The 18,601-nt window shown below is 41.3% G+C and overlaps 1 long non-coding RNA gene and 1 pseudogene across 1 annotated transcript; both read right to left on the reverse strand.

Annotated features, from left to right (window-relative positions):
- Nucleotides 1-2,615: 2,615 nt before the first annotated feature.
- LOC137772190 (tripartite motif-containing protein 43-like) lies at nucleotides 2,616-17,860 on the reverse strand (annotated as a pseudogene).
- On the reverse strand, nucleotides 3,809-5,287 carry LOC137772628 (uncharacterized). The gene is made up of 2 exons (XR_011075506.1): nucleotides 4,895-5,287; nucleotides 3,809-4,742 (listed from the first exon to the last, which is right to left on the reverse strand). It is a non-coding gene; the product is annotated as an uncharacterized lncRNA (long non-coding RNA).
- Nucleotides 17,861-18,601: the final 741 nt, after the last annotated feature.

Genomic DNA, 18,601 nt, shown 5'->3' on the forward strand with positions numbered 1-18,601 from the left:
AAATTATTCCAATAAAATGTTATTCCAAAAATAACATTCCTACAAATCTGATTGTATGTCTTTTCTGAATAATTTTCAAGACAGTAAATTAAATTCATTAGTTTTATACCTAACTACATATGGAATTTTTTTTAATATTGTCTGCTTCCTGTATTTCCCCAGACCAAAAAAAAAAAAAAGTGTAGTTTAAGTAGTCAGCAATTCAAGAAATATGACTATGTGTATTGTCCATGAAAATAATCTGTTATTCAAATTTATTTTTGGAATCCTCAACATTCTCTTTAAGAACTTAATCTTTGGGCTTCCCTCGTGGTGCAGTGGTTGGGAATCCGCCTGCTAACGCAGGGGACACGGGTTCGAGCCCTGGTCTGGGAGGATCCCACATGCCCCGGAGCAACTAAACCCCTGTGCCACAACTACTGAGCCTGTGCTCTAGAGCCCGCGAGCCACAACTACTGAGCCCGCATGCCACAACTACTGAAGCCCGTGCGTCTAGAGCCCGTGCTCCGCAACGAGAAGCCGCCGCAATGAGAAGCCTGTGTACCACAAGGAAGAGTAGCCCCTGCTTGTCGCAACTAGAGAAAGCCCCTGCACAGCAACGAAGACCCAACGCAGCCAAAAATAAATAAATAAAATAAATTAAAAAACGTAATCTTCACCTTTATGCTTTTTTCATTAAAGTATAGTTAATCAATGCTATTGAATCAATTTGTGTCTAGTGATACTTTAGATCTGAGAAGTAAGAAATTTCCTAAGTCTTTGTTTCTCTGTAAATCAGCCTAATTCAGTGTTTCTCAAACGTTAGAAATCATCAGAATTACCTGGAATGACTGATAAACTACAGATTTCAGGTCCCACTCACATGACTTTTGATTCAGGAGGTCTTGGGTGTAAGCCACGAATCTGAATTTCTAACAAGGTTCAGGTGATGATGATACTGTTTGAATTGGAACCAAACTTTGAGAACCACTGGCCGAAGTAATTTTTTTATTCCATTTTATCTTCAACATTTCCTATTCTTCTGATTCATTTTATGTCTTTTTCAGTGGCTTATAACATTTCTTTTAATGACTATTCTCACTTATTAATCAGAAATATTTGGTATCATAAATGTTTCAAAACTACGTTCCTTTCAGAAATGTAATTTGGAAGGAAACTGTTTATTATGTAAACTGTAGGAAAGATTATTGAGTAGCACACCCTAATCAAAACCCTACTGCCAATAAGACAATCATCTCATCTCATTTATTAATTTATTCATTCATCAAATATTTTAGTGCCCAGACACTGGGCATTATCTGTCTTTATCTGCAGATAAAGACATTATCTGCTGGGAATATGGCACTGAACACTTCCTTTATCTCTTGCAATTTACACTATTATGTAAAAAAAGACCAGAGTTTATATAAAGAAAGACCTATTCTGGTCCTGAGGGTCAGTGGAGATGTGCCTGTAAAATAGATTTTTTTTCTTTCTGAGGGTGAATTAGTGAGTAGGATATACTAGAACAAAAGTAGGGAGAAGGTTTCCAACTGATATGGGGATTGTACGTAACCAAGTCTGTCCACGATGTGCAACCCTGTGTTTCTTGCCAGACTGCCATCCAGCCCTGCTCATCAGTTAAACGCCACCTCTGTCCCTCCCACGCTTACCTTGAACGTGCTCATTCACTGCGTCAAGCCCCATCCCGTTACAGGCAGGACACTCAAGTTGTAAAACCAATGAAGAGAGTCCTGCAAGTGAGGTGCTCAGAATCTGAAGAAGGAAGCAGACAGCAGCATTGGTGACAAAGCACTTCAGTCTGCAGGAACGCTTGGGCCGGGGTGGGGTAGGAAGGCCTCATAAGAAAGGTGAGGCTTGAGCCTGGGTGAAGAAGGGTTACTTCACTGAGAACAGGAAGGAAATGTGAGACAAAACTCAGCCTGGTCCCCCAAGGCATGAACTGTATGAAGCAGGACCTTTAATTGCTCTTTAATCAATCAATCAATCAATCAATCGTGGCTTCAAAAATATGTATAGGTAACATCTCTTAAGAATTGAGGACTGGGGCTTCCCTGGTGGTGCAGTGGTTGAGAATCCGCCTGCCAGTGCAGGGGACACGGGTTTGAGCCCTGGTCCGGGAAGATCCCACATGCTGCGGAGCAACTAAGCCCGTGCGCCACAACTACTGAGCCTGTGCTCTAGAGCCCGTGAGCCACAACTACTGAAGCCCGCGCGCCTAGAGCCCGTGCTCCACAACAAGAGAAGCCACGGCAATGAGAACCCTGCGCACCGCGATGAAGAGTAGCCCCCGCTCCCTGCAACTAGAGAAAAGCCCGCGCCCAGCAACGAAGACCCAACGCAGCCAAAAATAAATAAATAAATAAATTTATATTAAGAAAAAAAAAGAATTGAGGACTGAATGAAGTGTCTGAGAGTGTGTCTTTGGTAATAAAGCTGAGAGTTTAAAAAAAAGACCATTAAGTTGGAATCATACACACCACACATATATTTTTGTAACTACATCAAGCTCACAAAACAGGTGAGCAACCACAGCGTATATTCTAGATAATGGGCCATGAGAGATGACTTTACTTTTAAAAAGATGGAACCAACAAAATTTATCTCACAGTATCTTCATATTAAATAGCAATAAAAGGAGGTTAAAGTAGAAAAAGCTTAAACGACAATAAAGTATTATTGATTTACTTCGACTGGGAAGGACTTCTCAGATAGGGAGTTGCTGGGTATAGTCAGGTTCCTGATTTATCCCTCATTATATGTGGCCAGTGTTTAACAAAGGGCTGACAGGAAAACTGAAGGATCAAGCTGGGCACCTCCATATGAAGGAAATTTTAGCAGTATTAAAAAACCTCACCTTTCCACTGTGATTATCAAGGAACACACAAACCCAACCCAGTATATAGGTTTCTCTATATACTGCCAACACTGGGGAAGTGGTCAAGAGACAGTCATGATTATCTTCCTTCTCACATAAAAGAAGAAATATGTCCTCAGATTCAGTGTACCATTCTTTCTTACCCAGAAACCCTTACAGAAGCCTAGAGTCCCAAGAGTCACCCACATCCGGCTCCCAGTAATGGTTGCCAGAGGTCAAGTAATCCCCACTACATCAGTGATGCTTTTTTTTTTTTTTTTTTTACTTTTGAGTAAATTTCAAACTTTTAGAAGATTATTTTTGAAAAGCCAGGTAAAGATGGAAAACATTCACATTTCCAAGTACTTTCTCTTTAAAACAATAATAAATAAACATGAGTTTGCATTAGTAATAACCAAATGAGCATCAAAGTTAGTAGGGTAGACACTTACGAATATTCAAAATGTTTGGTAGGTTTCTCTAAGGTGACTTGCTCTGTGAAGGTGTGGTGGGAGGAAATGTGCTGCTTTCAGACCATCAGGGAAGCTTTCACGTTGCCCTGTCAGTAGTAACTGGCCCACTTCTGACTCAGGCCAAGTTCTGTGCTGGTCGGTTTTCACTCTGTTCTCCACAACCGGCACGGAAACAGGCAAGTTTAACAGTTCATTTCTTTGGGACAATCCACATGCTGTCACAGTGGAGGTTTTGTCTCTTCAAGTCTTGTTTGGTGACCCCCCCCACCCCGCCCCATTCGAGTCATTACTATTCTAATCAACCAACCAAAGACACCATTTCCCCACTCTCTAATTTCCACTAAAGGCCTTTGACATAATTTCTGACCCACCTTGCTAGGTTCTAAGATTCTCAGCATGTGTGATTTCACTAGGAACTTCAAACACTGAAAGGCATTGAAACATTTCACTGAAATTTGCTTTTCCATCACACTGTGACTGGGAACCTGCATTTTCTTTTATTTATTTATTTATTTATTTAATTTATTATTTATTTTTGGCTGCGTTGGGTCTTCGCTGCTGGGCACAGTCTTCCTCTAGTTGCGGCGAGCGCGGGCTTCTCACTGTGGTGGCTTCTCGTTGCAGAGCACAGGCTCTAGGTGCGAGGGCTTCAGTAGTTGTGGCACGTGGGCTCAGTAGTTGTGGCTCACGGGCTTAGTTGCTCTGTGGCATGTGGGATCTTCCCGGACCAGGGATCGAACCAGTGTCCCCTGCACTGGTAGGCGGATTCCCAACCACTGCACCACCAGGGAAGCCCTGGAATGTGCATTTTCAGATGCAGAAGACTGACTGATTGACAACTGTAAAACAAACAGATGCAGAAGGCACATGAGAGGCAGTGCAACACGACCAAAGCAGGATATTCCTTGTTTTTGATAAAGCAATCCTTTAGAATAAGAACTTTCTGGAGACACTGTGAAATGAATTTTCCTTGTAAAATTATCATCCATCTTCCACACGTTTGGTGAATATGTGCAATCTATCTACGATCCCCAGATGTGACGGCTCCATCAGAAAAAAATAAAAAATCAAAAACGGTACCAGGTGCCATTCCTGGGCCTTGTCCAAGGGCAGCCAGTGGAAGAGTCTATTTTATTCTCTTCTCCCCTCATTAAATAATAACAGCGACAGAGAAGGAGATCATTTGCATTTGAACAAACGGCATCTAATACCTAACAAGCGAAGCAACTCTTTCAAGCGTTAGATTCTAAGTGTCCGATGGTCCCAAGGATCAGGAGGGCTTATTTGTCTTAAGACGGTTGGCAGCAGGATCCCCTGTAGTCACCATCCCAACGCTTACGAGCATGCGTCATTATCCAGTCAGCAACTGGGGGGTTCTCTCGGCCGGGTTCTTCATCACCGCCTGGCGGAAGCTGTTATCCACATAGGACACCATCTGCCCCAGCGGCCCGGGCCAGGGTGTCTCTGCGCCCTCGGCCGCCGCCTCCGCCCTGCGCGCTCCGCCCGCCCGCCCCCCGCCTGCCCCCCGCCTGCCTCCCGCCTGCCTCGGCCCAATCAGCCAAACCTCGGCGGCGGCGGGTCGGCGGAGCGAGGGTCGCGCGGCGCCCGGCGGCCGGGAGCTCCTGCTTCCTCCGCCAACTTCGCGCCGCGCGACCGGAAGGTTCCCTCCGGACCCTGGCTCTACACGCCTCCCCGGCTGCTCTCCGGCACTGCGGCTGCGGCTCCTCCCGGCCCCAGCGGGCCGGAGTTATTTTTAGAGAGTTCGGTGAGGATGTAGGCTGGGGGGTGGGGGGGGGGCAAGAGCCTCCCGCTCCTCCGCGCGCAGGACCGCCCCCTCCTCTCCGGGGCTCGCGCCGCCGCCCCGGGTCCCCGGGAAGCACTCGGGCGCCGCTGCCGCCGTCTGAGGACCGGCTCAGGTCCGGGCGCCGCGAAGTCGGGTCGCCTAGGCCGCCGTTCCCGCCGCGCCGAGGCTACGTCTACTGCGCTCGGCCAAGCCCTCCAACTGCTGCTGCCTCCCCTCGGGCCGCGTCGCCGCCGCCCCCAAGCGGCGCGCGCAGAGCGGCCAGAGCGCCGCCCCGCTGCGCCCTCGGCCCGCTGGCTCTCGGCAACTTTGTTCCCGGGCTGCGGGCGCGGGAGGGAAGGGGCCGCGGGCAGCCGGGTCCGGACTCCCGGCGGCGGGCGTCGCGCACAGCCCCCCGGAGAGTGTTTGGGAAGCGGCGACTCCCCTCCTCTTCCCCGCCTCTTTCTCCTCCTGCGCCTGTGTGCCGCCCCGCCGCTCCTCGGGGAGCACATCAGTGATGTTTTATGATGTTTCACATACATTAAAATATTTAGGTCCTTATAGCACGCGGAACCATACCGAATATTTTGTAATAACCTATAAGGGAAAAGAATATGAAAAATTATATATATATTATATATATATGGCTGAATCACTTTGCTGTACACCTGAAACTAACAAACACTGACATTGTAAATCACCTATACTTCAATTAAAAAAAGAAAAAATAATTCTTTCACAATACAGTGGACCATACCAAAAAAAATTTAGATCCTTCAAAATTCAAAGATACATCTTGATGGTCATGTCTACACGTCAAACTTCTCACATTGTCGAACAGCTAGATATTGTGAATGCTTATTTCTTTACTGAAGGAAATCGTCTTTGTGGGAAAAAAGATTATTCCAGTCAAAATCAGTTTTTAAATTCCTATAAAGGTTTCCTAACCAAGAGTCATCCACCACTCCAACAGTTTTCCTTTTGTATATAAGAAACTCAGTTTTGTTGTGTTGTTAGTTTCTTCCAAGTACCTTGGACATCTGGAGTTTCATTCAATTTATAGCTTCAGGCGGTGTGTCCTAATTGGTCTGAAAAATCAATCAGTAATAGTACCAGCCAGTGATTGACTTAACAAAGGGTAGTTAATTAAGCTTTTCTACTTTCATTATTTCATTTAAGTGTCACAACCATCCTATCAGGATTTCTTGTTCAAAATTACCCCGCTGGTAAGTGTGGGAGCCAGAAATCACACTTTTGACCAAATTAAAATCCACAAGTCATAAGTCTCCAAGATGAGACAAAATGCAAGCAACATGTTCTCTAAGCAGCTATGTTAATTGAGTCAACAAGCATTTTCTGGTAAATTTACAGCTCAAGGAACAATCTATCAGCTTGGGGTTGTAATGGTTAATAAAACAACATCCTTATAAGAGATAATAAAAAATTAAAAAAAAAACACGGTAGTAAAAATGAAGAAATGTACACAATGCCCCTTCATCTGTCTCTCACCCATGATCTAGAAAATGCCTTTATTGTGACTCACTGATTAAAATGCATGAAAATGTGCGTATACAAGACAGTCACAAACTAGTCTCCTTTGATATCCTTTATCTCAAACAGAAATCACCATTAAAAATCAATTTCTGAATATATGAGTTAATAGGATTAATCTTTGTAAAAGTGGGTCAGATTTCAGTCTTCTTATATGAGTATAGTACGTTTTTAAATTTGCCCTCCTATCTTTATTATTGACATCCTTGTATTTAAAAACAAAAAGTTAAGAAGGGATTATTCTAAGTTCTTTGGAACTATTATCAAGAACTCCTTCCCATTGTGAAATGATGTAACTCTCATGTAATGACAATCAACACCAGAAAACAAATCATGCTTTTAAACTTTTATTTTGTAAAAAACATTTATTTGATCTGAATTTCTATACCACATGAATGATCACTCTAATTTCTGATACTTATGCACAGTTACAAATTTCACTTTTCTGTAGACACATTCATTATTGCTTGCTCTAAGTCAGAGGCTTCTGAAGAGTCATTTACCAACACTCAAAAACAATTTTTTTCTCAGATAATTTACTGCATTATCTACTTATCTTTTGGCAAATATTCTCTAACATACACACATGTTACCACTTGTAATACATTTATATGAGTAGAACAAGATGCTCCTAACCCATTTTTAGGATCTACACTAAGTAAACAATTACACGATACCTGGAAACTACTTTCTGAGTCCTTATAATCTATATAAACAACCAAGGAATTCACAGATAATAGACCTAAAATTAATCATCAAATTATTCCAAAAATATACAGCAAGACAAGATGGTAAAATAATTTAATTCATAAAAATGGTTGAATGAATGTGGTAATTTTTAAAATTCGACAAATGAGAGCATTACATAGAAACTACCTCAGTTTGCTGATAAATTAACATTATTATATTATTGTTTGTTTTGGGAAAGTAGCATGGACTCCTCTTATGTAAACTGTGTATTTACCTAAGGAATATATATATGTAGTCTTATCAATGCCTGCCGTGGAAGTAATAATGTGAAGTCAGCTAAAGATCAAGGCTTCCAAGTTTGGTAATGGAAGCTTTCAGAAGTCACTATAGTCGGTGAGCTCCAAACACAATCTCTGTTCTGAAGAAGAATGAATTTGGCTCCTTGAATCTCCTTATATTAAGTCCTTGAAGACCACACCCACTTCTTTCAAGTGAGTGCACTTCAGAGGTCTTTGGACGGGTGCCAATATGGGTAATTAGATCTCTTAAAATCAGAGGGCAAGATCTATTTAACACCCTGGCTAATCTTCATAAACACATCTCCACAAACATCATCTCATCAAGAGACACAGATTTTACAACAAACCCACCCATGAATGCCACCTGTATATCTAAATTTCTGGACATTAAGGACTTTTACAACTTACAAAAAAGGCTAGAGGGCTTCCCTGGTGACGCAGTGGTTGAGAATCTGCCTGCCAATGCAGGGGACACAGGTTCGAGCCCTGGTCCGGGAAGATCCCACATGCCGCGGAGCAGCTAGGCCCGTGAGCCACAACTACTGAGCCTGCGCGTCTGGAGCCTGTGCTCTGCAACAAGAGAGGCCGCGATAGTGAGAGGCCCGCGCACCGCGATGAAGAGTGGCCCCCGCTCGCCGCAACTAGAGAAAGCCCTCGCACAAACGAAGACCCAACACGGTTCTAAATAAATAAATAATTAATTAATTAATTTTAAAAAAAAAGCTAGAAAACATTATTTCATCAGTTAGTGACTTTAGAAAACCTGTTTGAAAACTGGGAAATATTTTACCTGAGGTTTGTTTATATTCTGTATTGGAGGATGCGCTCTATTGATTGATTGATTTTTGTATTTCGGTGTAAGACTTTAATGTAACAGCATTTTTGGCCACCAGAATGGAGATTTCTCCTACTCCTCACACTCCATATCAAGCCCCCCAAGGCCTCCCAGCAAGAGCAGAGCTGGAGATTCTCTGCCTGGCGCTCCTTATGCCAGCTAAGGGGGAACAGTAGAGAAAGGATGACATGCCCCAGTTCAGCGACCCTCTGGGCCAAGGGAAGGGAAGAGGAGTTGTCCTCATGTATGGAATTTATATCTACTTATGTCTCAGTCCAATTAGTTCTCTGTCTATGGAGGGAGTTATTTGCCACCTTGAGCAAACCTCCATCCTACTTACCACTGGTTCCACATATTCTTCGTGCAGTCACGGAAAACCAAACTGTGGATTCTGAAGAATCAGCTCAGAGCTTGGCACAGCGTTCTTAGAGCACTGCCTTGGCTATGCAGAAACCCTTGGGTCCAGCAACAGTCTGAGCTGGATGAGAGACAGAGCAAGGCTCCGAGGAGCTGAAAGAAGTGCTGGGAGGAGAGATGGAGGGAGGGAGCCCCATCTTCCAGGATGTCCCACTTTGTGCATAGGCATGCTTCCCCTATGAGGTCACCATTCCTCTGCTTCCTCTGAGGTCTGGGAGTTTCCCTGGGTTTAGCTATTAAGGGATAGGGCAGGAGGTGCCTTTTGGTTCTGGGGCCATAGGGCACGGCCTCAGCAGGAGGAGACCCAGCTGAGCAGGTAACTATTCATGGGGCAGAGTGTGGGCAAAATGGGTTGTAACCTTTTGGAAGCTGCAAGTCCCCCCGTTCTCCTGACCCTCCAACATCACTGCATGCAGTCAGTAAAATGGGGAAGGTGTGGACTATGGGAATTCTGAAGGAAGGGAAGTGAGAGCCTAGTAGTTGTGAGGTTGCGGGCAGAGCACTTTTTCTGTCAAGGTCGCTGAACACAACATTCTCTCCTCTTTTTTTTTTAAAAATACGTTTATTTATTTATTTATTTATTTATTTATTTGGCTGCGCCGGGTCTTAGTTGCAGTATGTGGGATCTAGTTCCCTGACCAGGGATCGAACCTGGGGCCCCTGCATTGGGAGTGTGGAGTCTTAGCCACTGGACCACCAAGGAAGTCCTCCCCTCTTAAATTCAGAAAAAAAAAGCAGTGATGGGTGGAAGAGCGTCCTGTGTCCTGGGCAGTAGAGCATTTCTCTGGTCTTCTCCAGATATACCTAATCCAATCTTACAGGTAGAGGAGTCAGCACATTTTTTTACCTCCTGGAATTTCTCCTGTCAGGAACTCCCAAATTCCCCACCTGAACCGGGGGCTGCTGAGCTTTTTCTCCCTGGATTGCTTTTCCCCTAGGTGAACCATGTCAGTACCATGACAAGGTCCAACAACTATAAATATCAACCAGCCTTCCATGTCTCTATGAAGTTAAATATTTACCAAAGTGGGAGGATAAAAATATTTATTAGCAGTTTGCTAGCTATAGTTATAGAACCATTGTCCAGATTTAAACCTGAAATGTTCCTCCATTTCTTTTTTTTTTTTTTTTTTATAAATTTATTTATTTATTTATTTATTTATGGCTGTGTTGGGTCTTCGTTTCTGTGCGAGAGCTTTCTCTAGTTGCGGCAAGCGGGGGCCACTCTTCATCGCGGTGCGCGGGCCTCTCACTATCGTGGCCTCTCTTGATGTGGAGCACAGGCTCCAGACGCGCAGGCTCAGTAATTGTGGCTCACGGGCCTAGTTGCTCCGCGGCATGTGGGATCTTCCCAGACCAGGGCTTGAACCCGTGTCCCCTGCATTGGCAGGCAGATTCTCAATCACTGCGCCACCAGGGAAGCCCTGTTCCTCCATTTCTATATGTACATTCACCATTCCACAGTTTTTAAAATTAGATTACTCAGAACTTGATATATTGATAGATAATATGTTACTGATTAAACAGCGTTCCATATATACATATATATGGCATGGTCTGGCACAATATTTTCTTTGATTATACATTTAATTTCACCTGGCACACATATGCATTATTCTTTTTTGAGTTGAAAATGTGGCCCCGTCCTGCCTGTGTTGCCATATTGGCATTGACAGTAGTGTGTCTATTAAAGCTTTCTAACTTTCATGTACTGGGATCCTGACTCATTAAAATCAATAATTTTCATGACTCTCAGAGAGAGGGCTAGGTAACATTGGTGCTTAAATCTTAAATCCTACCACCTGAGAAGCCGATTTTGCTGTCTGAAAGTAGGATACTGGTCACTGTAAACTTTGCTAAATATCTAATTTAACCTTAATTTTTAAAGTGTATTTATGTTGAAATGTGCTGAATAAGAATGAGAATTCTATCAGAATATAAGACCACTGCTTCTAGGTTTCATCCCATTCCTGCTATGTCCCCTTACTGAATTAAGTAATTTAGTTGACCTCCATTGTCTATTGAAGGCCAAGTATCTGACAAGGAGGCCATATCCTTCTCTCCATTTCTCTCATCAAATTGGTGGATGCTTAGATGCTTGGATACTACTAGACTGAAAATACTAAGAAGGTAAGGACAGTATTTTTTTAATTACTATATTCCCACTATCTTACACATGCTTAAAACATAGAATACTATAAAAATGTGGTGAATGAATGGATAAATAAATGAAAGAGTGAATATAGACAATATTTTTCTGGCATTAACAAAGTTTTCCAAAATACAGGTAACATAATAGGACTGAAAATAATAAATCATAATGTCACCAAAATGTAAGAAATAAACTGATTTCCAGATTCATAGGCCAAGGAAATTCTATTATTTTGTGATTTGAAATGACTATAATGTAATTTTATTCTATAAGTTGGATTTTGAGACTTCCTCAGGATGGCAAATATATATTAGTGGAAGGTAAATATTCCTAGTGATGGGAAACAGAAAACAAGACTTAGTATGAGACAGTCAGGATTTATTTTTATTTATTTATTTTTATTTTTAAAATTTTTATAGGAGTATAGTTGATTTACAATGTTGTGTTAGTTTCAGGTGTACAGCAAAGTGACTCAGTTATGCATATACATATATCCACTCTTTTTTAGATTCTTTTCCCATATAGGCCATTACAGAGTATTGAGTAGATTTCCCGTGCTGCACAGTAGGCCCTTATTAGTTATCTCCGTTATATATAGTAGTGTTTATATGTCAATCCCAATCTCCCAATTTATCCCTTCCCCACACTTACCCCCTGGCAACCATAAGTTTGTTTTCTACATCTGTAACTCTCTTTCTGTTTTGTAGATAGGTTCATTTGTACCCTTTTCTTAGATTCCACATATAAGCGGTATCATATGATATTTGTCTTTCATGAGACAGGATTTAAATAGGCATATATATAAAATCACTTAGCATTAGGTGATATAAACATCATGCACTGACAAAAACAAAACAGATTTGCATATGAAAGAGTAATACACATGATTGAGAATTCACATTTCTAGAAATAGAATGATACATATACCCTGTAAGAAAGAAGAAAAAGAAACTGAATAAAGAAGGAAACAAAGAAAAGAAAGAAACCAAGACACCAAGAAAGAAAAACAAAGAAAATACCTTGGTATATGGTCATGGGATAAATGAAGACTGAAATGTGAAAAAATTGCATAAACTGTAATGTGCTAAATTCCATGAAACTGGGAGTTCACTTCTTTCAGATACTCAGGGCAAGTGAAAATCTCTCAAATGAGTTAGGGGACAGGCTGATTTGCTCTAACAAAGACTGTGACTCAGAGGCTGTTTTTCTTTCTTTTTTTTTTTTGGGCTGCCCTGAGTGGCATGCAGGATCTTAGTTCCCTGACCAAGGATAGAACACTGAAGTGGAAGAGGACCGCCAGGGAAGTCCCCAGAGGGTGTTTTTCTTTCACGTGTCCGTTCATATATAGCAGATAATCAAGAGGAAGATTGATATCTTCAATAACTGGCTTTTTTCTAAGTGCGCAGAAAAGAGTTTTTTGATGCCATCTCTTATCCATCCTGAGAAAATAACCTGAGCAAGGGGATCTAAGTGTAAGGAAGTAATGTACTGTGTTCCAAAGCAGTTGTGTTTCCACCCTATTGGGTCAAGATTAGGCATATGACACACCAACCTTCAAGATTTATCTGGAAGTGCTGGATGCACATTAAAAGCTTTTGTTTGGTTGGTTTGGTTTGGTTTAGAAGAAAAAAATTCAATGACAGGAACAGCAGAAGACATATACATGAGGTTATGTTCAATGAAAATAAACTGATCTTCAACAAGAACGATGCCATAGTGTTCTGGGTTAGAACCAGGAATGAGTAGTCAAGAAGAGTAAACTCTGCTTTTCACCATTGTCAAGATGTCGAGTGTTTACCTTTTCAGCATCTGGCTCCTAAGGGTCATGGACAAGGAATATCTACTTATCTTTGAATCTCTTAAATGGAAGACTAAGTCAGAATTGATTCTCCAAATTTGGAAATACTTATCAGAAATGTGCCCTTATTCTGTCCATCTATATTACCTAGCTTTCATAGAACACGTTCTCCCTACTCTTCTCCCCTGTTTCATGTAGCCCTTCATTAACTAACAAATTTCTTTATTAGCTTCTTTTGACAAACTGCATCTCTCCAGGTGATCTCAGATTGTACAATTTTACTTTATTTGCCTTCAACTCATCACTTCTTTCCATTTCCACCTAAAATTCCTGAGTGCTTTCTGTTGACACTAAAATTTCAGTGAGCAACAATCATTACACCTTGAATTTCATAAGCTTAATTTTGCCCCTTTTCAAAGAAAGTTTTATAGCTAATATTCTTCTTATTTAGTTTGCATTTAGTTGTACATACTGGCAGAATTAGCTACTATGGGCCTTTGGACTTGTCTTTGATTGGAAGGTGAGGAAAATGTGTACTGGATACATTTTCTTAGCTATAATATCAAGAATTTCTTATTCTAAAGCCGTTTCTACATCTTTCAGTTTTGATGACCTTTATTAGAATTAATGTCATCTGGGTCATATTTACAATTGAGTAATGAAATCAAGGTGAGACCACTGGGAACATTGCCAGTTAAACCCATCATGTGAGTCTTCTCATCCCCAGAAGAGGTTATTTATTTATTTAGCTGGTCACTTTTTTTTTTTCTTTTTTTGTGTCAGAGATTTTTCAAAAGAAGATTCTTCAAAAAAAAAAAAAAAAAGATTCTTCAGAGAAGATTATCGATGGAAATAAAAAAACTGATACAGAAAATTCAGCATATGTGTAGTTTAAAAAAGGAGATAAACGTGTAAAACAGAGAATGTATAAAGTGAGAAGAGAACATGGCCCATGATAAATTCCTGGGAAAGCTATAATTTTAAAGAAGCATTAAGGAAAATGAGAGGAATTATGGCAAATAAAAATGGCAAAATAAAGGAAATAAATGGTGCTTTGAAAGCATAAACTGAGTGCTTACCATGTGAGCTTGATTTTACCAGCACCATATAGTTGACCTTTATCACTATAGCTAAAGATACTAAGAATTAGTGGAGATGACTGCCCAGGTTCTCCTCCTGTCAGCTTTCCTTTGATTCCTTGCTAGTGACTAAGGATTCAAGATTATGTTAAATATAGTTACTGTTATTAGATAATGAAAAATGCAGAAAATATGATTTTCGTCCCCAGCTCAACTCCTGATGTGTGATTTTGGTCAAATTTCCTCATATCTCTTTGATATTTTATTACATTTTTAATAGAATATTTTTTAAACATTTTATCTCTTAATTTTCTATCCTTTTTATAGGATTTAATTTCTGTTCACCTAAAACATTTGTCTTTTAGACCATGAAAACTTTCAAACTTTGGGGGACTCTGAATTGTACAAGCATGCCACTGTTTTAAAGGGAAGGGCTTAAGTTTATTGTTTTCTTACTAGAGAAAATCATAAGGAAATACCTTTTTTGGAAAAGATAGGAAGAAAATCTACAAAAAACTGGAAGAAGAGAGACTTGTTGCTATGTGGAAAGGAGATTAGTAGCAATTGTTTCCTTCAATCCCATTTTAGGAAAGGCATCATTCACTCTGTGTTACTTTATCTCCAGCCAGGAGGAATTCTTCCTATGTGAGTTCCTCCCCTCACCGATGGTTCATTTCCAAGATACCTGGGAAACATCCACAACTAACCTGAATTAACATAATCCTTTTAAGTAGAGAAATCACATTTACTGAAAGGAAGCAGCCTGTAAAAATCAAAAAAGGATGATGAAGAAAAATTTTTCTGATTTGTAGAGCCTTGTGCTTGCAAGATCAACACAGTTTCTAGAGAGTTCGAGTACAGGGAAGCTTCTTATATGGAGTGAAGGAACCATTGCCTCAGTAAATGTTCAGACTAATCTGACATCATTTCTCAACAATTCTGTAGTAACATTGTTCTTCATCAACCAGGTAAAAACATACCATAGGGTCTATTATTCCCCTCAACATCCTATCCTTGAACACAAATCTGTAATTCTGTATACATCAAAAAGTGTGTCTCTTTTTAGGAAATGTGTGGCTGGACTGTATAACTATTTTTTTTTTTTTTGTATCTCTCTTCCATATTATTATTTATTTGCTTATATGTTTATATTCTTATAAGCAAGTTTTCCACTATCTTCTGTGTTACTGCCTTACATGCTCTAGATTTTATATACAACTTTAGGAATCAGTGAGCATATCTATATAAACTATTTTATGGATCCTATTGTCAATGAAAATTCAATTAACAATCAAGATAAGGAAAAAAGAAGAGCATTTCACTCAAGCCAAACTGAGGAGTATAACTCAGGAGACAGACCCTCAGAAGCTCTGAGAACTATTCCACCTGTTAGAAATGGAAGGAAACTAACACACCATTGTAAAGCAATTATACTCCAATAAGATGTTAACAAATAAATAAATAAAAATAAAGAGAACCTATGGAAAAGAAAAAAACCACAGAAATGGAAGGAACAGTCACATACATTTTCAGGACAAAGGGATCATACATCAAAATGACATATTGATATTTTATATAAAGTTCACCAAAGATATACAGTCCAGGTAAACACATACAAAGTTAGCAGCAAGTCGTTATGATCCCTTACAGAGTTGAGAAAGAATGCTCTTCTTCAAGAAGTTACATTGCTAACATTAGAAGAAAGGGAAAAAAGAGATCTTTATGCTCGAGTGGGCACCCCCATCTTTGAGGAGGTCTAGTTAGTGTGGAATGCAGATGCACACTGCACATTAGGGAGGGAGAGAGGAGGCCCAAACAAACACAGGAAGAGAATTTTATGTTTAAATTTTCTTGTCATATCTAAAAATACAAATATTATTTCATCATTATCAATGTCTCATCTACTTTTTTCCATCAACTAGTGCAGTGGTTTCAAATGGGGATGATTTTTTCTTCCAGAGGGCAATTGTTGATATGTGGAAAAATTTTTGGTTCACATTTAACTTCACAATTGGAAGTTACCATTGATATTTCATGGGTAAAGACCATGAATTCTGCTAAACATCCTACAAGGCAGCCCTACAAGAAAGAAAAAACCAGTCCCAACTGTCAATTGTTCTGATGTTGAAAAAGCCCTGAACTAGAAAATCTTCATATAGATTAATAGTAAGACTTTTAATTAGCCAGTAACAGGAGAGAACAGGCAGGAATAAATGGAAAGCTAAGAATGAAAATAAAATGTTGTCGGTCTAAGATTTATATGGGATTCCCGGAAATCACTCTAGATGATTAGATTCATATCTACTAGCAAACAATATTTTGACTTGGAATTTTGTCACTGTGATTTGAGACTTTCTGCCTTTCAATCTGTAAACATATTTTCAATACTGTGAATAATACATCTGAATACATTCTTTGATTATTTTGTTGCTTATTTATTAACATTTGTTTTAGGTACTGAGGAGTAGCCATGAACAAGACAGACATCATTTCTACCCTTATGAAGGCTATAGTCAGGGAGCAAGGAATTGAATAAATGCTACAGGAATTGTAGTTAAAATTTGGGTCAGTGTATGAAAGGGGAAAAAAGGGAGTATATTAAAGGAATATAAAATGAAGTATAAACTTAAGCTAGTGTAAGAGAGTGGCATTTGAAGACAGACTTGAAGGGTAAATAGGGTGGGGTGGGTGGAGATCCTGAGGTGGAAAAGAGGTCAGGTACAGGACCTAGAGGAAGACTAGGAGGACCATAACAGATCACCACATTTCCCTATTCTTCCTCACTATCGAGCAGTTTTAGAAGATTCCACATTGCAGAACCACACACCATCAGAGAATCATATAACTAGGGAAAGGAACAAGATTTTATTGAGCATGGCTAATTTTCAGGTAGTTTGGCATCTTGCGTCAGAATTTGGATGTAGTGCTGCTTGCTGCCTGCTAATTCCAATATACTGTATCTTCCTTCTTTGTCCAGCGTCAGGAAACCTGTATCCAATGGAAAAGACTTTTTGCACTTGTAGATTTTAGAGCCAAAGACTCTTTCTCAAAATGAAGGCTTTATAGAGCCTTGAGCATAATAACGTATCATCCAAATAATTTCAATTAACTTTATCACCCAGCCATTGGATACAAGTTCCATAAAGGCAGGTATGCTGCAGCATTTTCTTCATAGCTTTGTCATTGCTAACTAGGTCTGTACCTGGCACTCAGTAAAGAGAGGGTTTAATCATCATTATGATCATAATATCCTTTTTTAAAAAATATTTATTTAATTTACTTATTTCGTTGTGACAGGTCTTAGTTGCGGCTCGCTGGCTCCTTAGTTCTGGCATGTACACTCTTAGCATGAATGTGGGATCTAGTTCCCTGACCAGGGATCGAACCTGGGCCCCCTTCATTGCGAGCATGGAGTCTTAGCCACTGTGCCACCAGGGGAGTCCTGACTGTAACGTCCTTTTACTCTCTTAGCTGCACCGTCCTCCAGCTCTCCAAGTGCTCTCACAGACGTCACTCACCCAGTATTCCTCGGCAGCCTCTTCAGTGGAACGGTGCCTGTGAGCCCTGTGCTCCTGACTTTGAGAGCAGACCAAACAGAGCAAGCTCTTGTGGGCTTCACAGAAGATCTTCTTTGTCTCCTTATGGGTCCCACACCTATGTTCCTCAGAGTTCAGGAATTGCCCGAGATTGGCTTTTCTGGCAATGGACACCAGATTCTTCAGAAGAAAATTGGTTTTGAGGTTTGTCTGCTCTGATCGTTGCCTGCACACTGGGCAACTGGCAGGGTCTTCGGCTTGCTCCCAGAAAAGACAGAGACAGGACCTACAGAAGCTGTGTCCGCAGCCCGTGGTGACTGGGTCTAGAAGGTAATTCAGGCACACGAGGCAGGTGAGCTCTTTCTGGAAGGCTTCTGGGATGTCTGAATGCATTTTTCTGAGGGAAGGAAATCAGGAGTTTATTCCTCTACCCCAAAGACAAAAAAGGCCCAAGGACCAAGAGGACTTGGTGTCAGCCTGCGACCTCCTGGGTGTGGTGGTCGAGAACCCCCTGGGTGGTGGGATCTGAGTACACACGGCCACTGGTCCTGCTCAGCAAAGGGATGCTGCAGCTGACGGAGTGTAAGTTGCAGGAAGTCCACCCATTGCTGACTCTCTGTGGACAGATAGTTGAGAACTGGCAAGGGAACCCCATCCAGAAAGAGTCTCTGTGTGTCTTCTTCCTGGTGCTCCAGGTGACCCACTACCTGGGTGCCGGGCAGGTAAAGAGCATGAAGCTGTGCCCGAAGCAGCTGCAGCGGTGCATCCAGACCATCTCCACACTGCACATGACAAGATCCTGCCCAGCAACCACGCCAACCTCTTCCACTGGCTGCCCAAGGACCACATGTGCTTGCTTGTGACCATGATGCACTCCATGCAAGCTGGCCACTTAGAGAAAGTGCAGAAGTCCACAGACAAGGCCCTCATGTAGCTGGAGAAGCCCCAGGTGCTCTACTGCAGCCCCATTCTGTCTCCTTCCAAGTAATCGTGCTTGAGCACACCATCGCGTGCAGGCTCGTGGCGGGACATAAGGCCACTGCACTGCAGGAGATCTCCCAGGTCTGTCAGCTGTGCCAGCAACCCCCCGGCTCTGGTCCAACCACTCAGCATACACGGCCGGGCTTGTATTGT

The sequence above is a fragment of the Eschrichtius robustus genome, chromosome 11 (assembly GCF_028021215.1).
Source record: "Eschrichtius robustus isolate mEscRob2 chromosome 11, mEscRob2.pri, whole genome shotgun sequence".
Classification (NCBI taxonomy): domain Eukaryota; kingdom Metazoa; phylum Chordata; class Mammalia; order Artiodactyla; family Eschrichtiidae; genus Eschrichtius; species Eschrichtius robustus.